The 6,482-nt window shown below is 44.0% G+C and overlaps 1 pseudogene; it reads left to right on the top strand.

The window, feature by feature from the left end:
• The first annotated feature begins 469 nt into the window (after positions 1 to 469).
• On the top strand, positions 470 to 1,116 carry LOC139440758 (peptidyl-prolyl cis-trans isomerase A-like; annotated as a pseudogene).
• The last annotated feature ends 5,366 nt before the right edge of the window (positions 1,117 to 6,482 follow it).

The raw sequence follows: 6,482 nt of genomic DNA, 5'->3' as shown, positions 1-6,482 counted from the left end.
ACCACTGCTTGTAGGTGTGGTGAGAAATTTGCTCTAATTGGAATAGGAGGCCATCGGAGGGGTTTTGAACTAGGAAATAACGGATGTGGTTTCATTTTAAAAAGGTCACTGTGGAGGGCAGACCCCAGGGGTGCAAGAAGGGAAGCAGGGAAACGGATCAGGAAGCAATGCAGTGGACCAGGTTAACAGGGATGGGGACCTGGTCTAGAGAGGTCACCGGGAGGAAGCAGCTTTAATTCTTTGTTCTGTTCTCTGGTGTTTCCTCCCTTAACATCCTCTTTAGCCTCTGTCCATAGTGATTCCACTGGCTGGGAAAACATATTTTCCTAGAAAGAGGATAACTTTGGAATCAGGGGGCCCAGGTAGAGATCCTGGATCCACTTCTTAATAGAATCACTTTGGGGAAATTATTTAACCTGAGTCACAGTCCCTCATGGGTAAAACAGATAATACTCAAAAAAGGGTGGCCATGAAGAGTAAAGAGTGTGCCATTTCCGTTTATCCTTCTCTCCTGGGTCACAGCACCCTGACCCTCAGGCCCCCAGGGCCTCTTCCTCTACAGGCCAATGTCCTAGAAGGAATAAGAATGAAACTGCTGGCCGCCTTGCAGACGCCACCGCGGCCTCGGACGTCAGGGCGCCCAGCCGTGGTCAACCCCACCGTATTCGGCATCGCTGCCGCCGGCAAGCCTTTGGGCCGCGACTCCTCTGAGCAGTTTGCGGACAAAGTTCCAAAGACAGCAGCAAACTTTCACGCTCTGAACACTGGGGAGAAAGGATTTAGTTATAAAGGTTCCTGCTTTCACAGAATTATTCCGGGATGTACGTGCCAGGGTGGTGACCTAACATGCCACACTGGCATGGGAGGCAAGTCCATCTATGGGGAGAAATGTGATGATGAGAATTTCACCCTAAACCACACAAGTTCCAGCATCTTGTCCACGGTGAATGCTGCACCCCATGCAGACGGTTCCCAGCTTTTCATCCGCAGGGCCAGCACGTGGTCTTCTGCCAGGTGAAAGACCACGCGGATGTTGTGACAGCCATGGAGCGATATGGGTCCAGGAATGACAAGACCAGCAAGAAGATCGCCGTTACTGACTGTAGACGACTCTAATACATTTGACTTGTGTTTTATCTGAACCACCAGGCCATTCCTTCCGTAGCTCAGGAGAGCACCCCTTCATGCCCATCTGCTTGAAATGCTCTATAATCTTCGTGCTCTCGACGCACTTCATTGGGTTCCATATTTTCCTCATCCCTTCCAAGTTCAGCTGGTTTGCAGAGTTAAATTTATGATTATGAAATAAAAACTAAACAAACAAAAAAGGAATGAAACTGCTGGTCACCAGTTCCCCTAGTTGCCTGTTGTCTCTCCTGGTCCCTAAGTGGATCGCTAGCGCCACCTAGTGTCCATTCTGGTTCTTGCAGGCCAGCCTTTCAGGGATGATTTCTTGATTGTGAATCAGCTCAAGGTTAAAGACTCTTTTGCCAGGTGAAGCCAACAGCACATTAACTGTCCTAACATTCATTGTCCGACCTGCCAACACAACCTACTCTCTGTTGTTCCCCACTCCCTACTTACATGTCAGTATTGCCTCCATATCCAGAATGTAGAGGGCAGGGCCTGTATCTTCAGAATCCACTCCTATTTATTGAGCAATTATGTTGTGTCAGGCACTCTGCTTTAATCCTTAAGGCAACTTAGTCTTAATGTTCATCTGGAGAAATTGAAGCTGATACATATAAAGTGACTCGCTTAAGATCACTGGGTAAGCAACAGAGGTAAGACTTGACTCCAGCACTCTGTAAGTCCAAGTTTTTTTTTCCACAAAAGCATCCAGCACAAGCTGGGCAACCGGAAGATGTTCAGAGCATAATTTTATTTGTTAGCTCTTTTAAAGTAGTGAAGCAAAGAACACTGAGCAGGAGTCAGGAGACCCACATTCAGGTTCAAGGTCTGAGATAAAAAAACTTGCTGAGTAACCTTGGGCAGATCAATGTCCCTTTGTGGTCTTCAGCATCATCATAATTAAAGAAAAGAATGGGACTACATGATCCCAAAGTCTCTCTCCAGGACCGTTTAACAGTTGTAGAGTTAGGGGGGGCTCTAGGTGAAACTCAACATCTGGGCTCTGAGGCCATTGCAGAGAGAGTCCTGGCTTTGCCATTCGGTGGCAGTGAGAGCTTGCATAAAACACTTATCCTGGCCTCCACTTCCTTATCTGCAAAGCAAGTGTAATGAAAGTGCTCACCTCCCACTAACTCTGAGTTGGCAAGGCCTTAGGTAGGGCAGACTACTCCTGCCAGGAATGGCGGTCTCTTCCACATAACAAAAGAGGCACATGCCTGGCTTTCAATAGGTACAGTGGTTTGGTGTAGTTAAGAATGCAGGCACCTGGGCTCTTTGTCTCAGACTTGCCAGTAATTCCTATGTGACCTGCAATAAATCATTTCCCCACCTTGAGCCTTGGTTTCTTTGTCTAGTGATCTCAGAGCCCCTGAGCTCAGGAAATCTATGAATAAATATTTATTGAGTGAATGTGTGAAATGAATGAATGAGTGAGTAAATGAGTAAATGACAATCCAATGTTAGTGCCATGCCCCTTACCCATTCACAGAGGATCACCAGTCACAGAGGCAATACTTATCATACACGACGATGTACGCTGGAACAGATACACAATGCTGGGGGGGTGCAGAGTGAATGGAGGGAACAGAAAAGGAGGAAGAGGAAGGTTTCAAGCAGGATGAGCAGGACTTGGCCTGGAGGACATTTCAGTCCAATGGAACAGCATGTAAAAAAGCAAGGCTGTCCTAGCATGTAGTCTTCCCTTTTGTCTGCTCCCAGGGGAAGCAGCAACTAGGCCCTGAAGTTAACATAGAGATAAAACAATCTCTTCTGTCTGTGACAGATGACTGATGTTTTTATTTCAATGCCTTACTGGAGAAAGTGTCGTCTCTCCCAACCAGAAATATGAAATCATATAATTTGCAGCTGAGTTAAGGCTGAGAATTGAAATGCACTGAATTCTAAAGTTCTGTTTCTAAGAAGAATGTTAAGTGAGTCTCACTCCCAGTGCATGTGATACACTTTAAAATATATTTTATGGAGCTTGATGCTGTTAACTGAGACATGTGTAACCTGTGAGCAATACAGTTGCTGTGGAACCCTTGGAATCTAATACTTTTACATCCACGATTTCATGATCTTAATTACTCAGACTCCCAGCCCTAGAGTATTAGGAATAGAAGACCCCTCAGAGACTCAACCTCCACATCTTCCTAATAGAAAAACTCAGGCCAACACATGGGAAATGAGCTGTTTAAGACCATACAGCAAAATCCTTAATTTCTGACACCAGAATGTAAGCCCCTAAACTTAATCCAGTGCTCTTTCTCTGCACTAGGATTACCTACTCCCGAGGGACTATTGTAAATTGAGAGTTGGTCTTTTCAAATTGTACACTTCAGTAACAAATGTTCATTTTGAAAATGACTCATTTCCTTTGGGTCCAATGGACTTCTTTCAGCAAGGTCAATACTAAAAAGTTGTATCAGGTCCTAGCCAGGTGGTTCAGTTGGTTGGAGCATTGTCCTGTGCACCCAAATGTTGTAGATTTGATTCCTGGTCAGGGCGCATACCTAGGTTGTGGGTTCAATCCTCAGTCCTGGCGTGTTCGTGAGGCAAACTGATCAATGTTTTTCTCTTGCACAGATTTTTCTCTCTCTCATTTTCTCCCCCTTCTTCGGTCTCTAAAATCAATAAATACATCCTCAGGTGATGAGTACAAAAAAAAAAAAGGTTGTATCAAACCTCAGATTCCTGACTATCTCCTTAGTATTTAGGTGACAGAATCATAAAATCTTACAGTAGAAAGGGACTTGACAGATTTATCTGGTGCCACCAAAGAAAGAGCTTTCTTGAACATATATAGTGATAATATTCATTTCTTCCAAGGGACTTTAATCCCATTGCTTGGTCACGATTCCCAGGTTCAGTGAGCAGAATTCTGTTTCTATGTCTATTCTATCCATTAAGGAAAGGGGAGGAAGAAAATGGTACTCATTTACTGAGCACCGTTTGGGTATCAATCCCACGTGAGGGGCTTGGATACAGTGCCTCGTTTGATTTTTAAAATACCTCTTTAAAATAGATGTGATCATCCTAATATAAGGCAGTGGGGTTGGGGGAGAGTGCAGAGTTTTAAAATGTGCCCAAGTTCACCCACAGTAAGTGAAAGATTCAAGTCCATGTGTACCTCTTTGGGATGCTAGGAAGCCCTGTCTTTCCTGCCTTCTGTCTTTCTTATAAAACCCTTTCGGTACGGTTCGTTAGAGCTTTCCTTTTAAAATAAAATCCACCTACTTAAATGCTTTGGTGGTTCTTACTCCCAGTCCACACTCTCTAGCTATATATTCAGTATCCTTGATAATCTGTGCCCTACTGGACTTTGCAGGCCTATTTCCCTCTACTCTTCTAGCTCACCCTCTGTTTTCCATGAGGATGCCTTTCTGTCTCTGCACATGCTGGACTTGCTGCCTGTGTGCCCTCCTCCTCTTTCTCTGCCTAAAAAAATCCTACTTTTCCTTCAAGGTCCCCCCAAATGTTACCTCCTTGGGGAAGCCTTCCCTAGTGCTCTGCAGAATTCATTCCTCTGTTTTCTCCTGGTGCATTGTACACACCTCTGCAACAGCTCTGTTGCATTGTCATGGTCCTTTGTAGTCTAAATCCTCAAGGACGGGGATTGCATTTTACTTTTCTTTACATCTCAGTGCCTGGCGCTTCACCGTGTTTCATAAATATTTATGAAGTAGAACTGAGGCTTAAACCTCTTCCAGATGTTAGCCCTTCACGTATTTGAAGACCCTTCTAAGGCCTTGCCCTACGCCATTCTATTATGTATTAAATATAATTTATTATATATGATATATTTTACATATTTATTGTGCATAAATATATGTTCTTTTCTACCCTAATTATTTCTTCTCTAGGCAAAATATCCCCAACTCCTTCAGCCGTTTATTGTAAAGTCTGACCTCCAGATTTTTATCATCCAAGTCATTTGCTTCTGAGTGATAATTTGTAAACATCCCTCTTTTAAAATATGATGCCTAAGTCAAAACTTAATAGCCCAGGTCAAGTCTGGCTGCAGAACAGAGAGGATTACAACTTCTGAGTTGATGTAACCTTTGTTTAACCTTTCCTGTGTGCTAGGAACGCTGCCTATCTTATCTTCTTTCTCTCTTACAATAATTTGGGAAGGTAGGTGTTATTTCTCCCATCTTATGAATGAGGATACTAGCCATATGGCACTTTGAATGTAAGTTAACATAAAGTCACAAGCCCAGAGCATATAGCGAGCTGGTGATCAACTAATACCTTTTAGATCATTTTTACATCGACTGCCCAGTTATGAGCTAGTGACAGGCTTAAGGGCAACCGAGGACAAAAAGAACCAGTGCCTTTAGAAGGGTGTAGAACCACAGCACAGAGAAAAGGCGGGTTTGGATTAATGACCAACTTCCTAACAATAACAGCCTTCATCTCAAAGCTCAGACAGAGCCTGGAATTTCTCAGCCACACAGCTTCCTGGAACTATTTTTATTTGGTATTTTACAAGAGGAACAAGAGTAGAAGTGTCTTAGATAAACAGTGAGGTCTGAGGCTCAGCACTCCTCTGCAAAACTTTCACACCATCATAATTTGAGCAGCCAGTCCAGGCGAGGCCCTGTGAGCTCAAGTAGACAATAAGGAGGCTGCCTCTTTGATCCGTGACCTGAGCCTAACAGGGCCCCACTGTGCACGTTCACTCCATAAATATCACTGAGTGCCATTATGTTCTAGGTATAGTGCGGGGTGCTGGGCATTTAATGCACACAGAGAGACTTCCAGTCTTCTAGAGCTCACCATCAGGTGGGGACAGGCGCAGAGGCAAATGATATGCACGATGATGACAGAATGTGCCCAGGCTACTTGGAGAGCAAAAGAAGGAGCATTTAACCCATCCTGGCGTAAGGCTGGAAGAGAAGGGATCAGAGGAAGCTTCCTGGGGTGGGTAATCTTAATTAATAAGTAAGAGTTAACCTGGTGAAGGCAGAAAGAAGAGACAAAAGAAAGAAGAAAAGGTTTCATAGCAGAGTCTCAAATACAAGAAACAGCATAAGGCTTCTATACAATGCGGGAAGAATTATAAGCAGTTTGGTGTTTAATTAAAGTTCCAGAGGCTGGGAGGTAGACAGGATTATTAAGTGTGTGTTGTGTGTGATAAAACCTGCACATACATTATTTCAGATCATTAACTCACTGTGTGACCTTGAGCAAGTTACTGCATCTCTCTGGGCCTCACTAGTGAAATGAAGACTAGATGAGTTCCAAGGTTCCATCTACTCTCAGCCTCTGGCATAACTGAGTTTGAAGGCATTCTAATCTATAGTCTGTTTCCCATGTTTACAGAAATGCTAGTCAGGCTGATGGAGCAT

Source organism: Desmodus rotundus, chromosome 3, assembly GCF_022682495.2.
Source record: "Desmodus rotundus isolate HL8 chromosome 3, HLdesRot8A.1, whole genome shotgun sequence".
NCBI lineage: Eukaryota > Metazoa > Chordata > Mammalia > Chiroptera > Phyllostomidae > Desmodus > Desmodus rotundus.
This window is presented reverse-complemented; position numbering and strand designations above follow the sequence as displayed.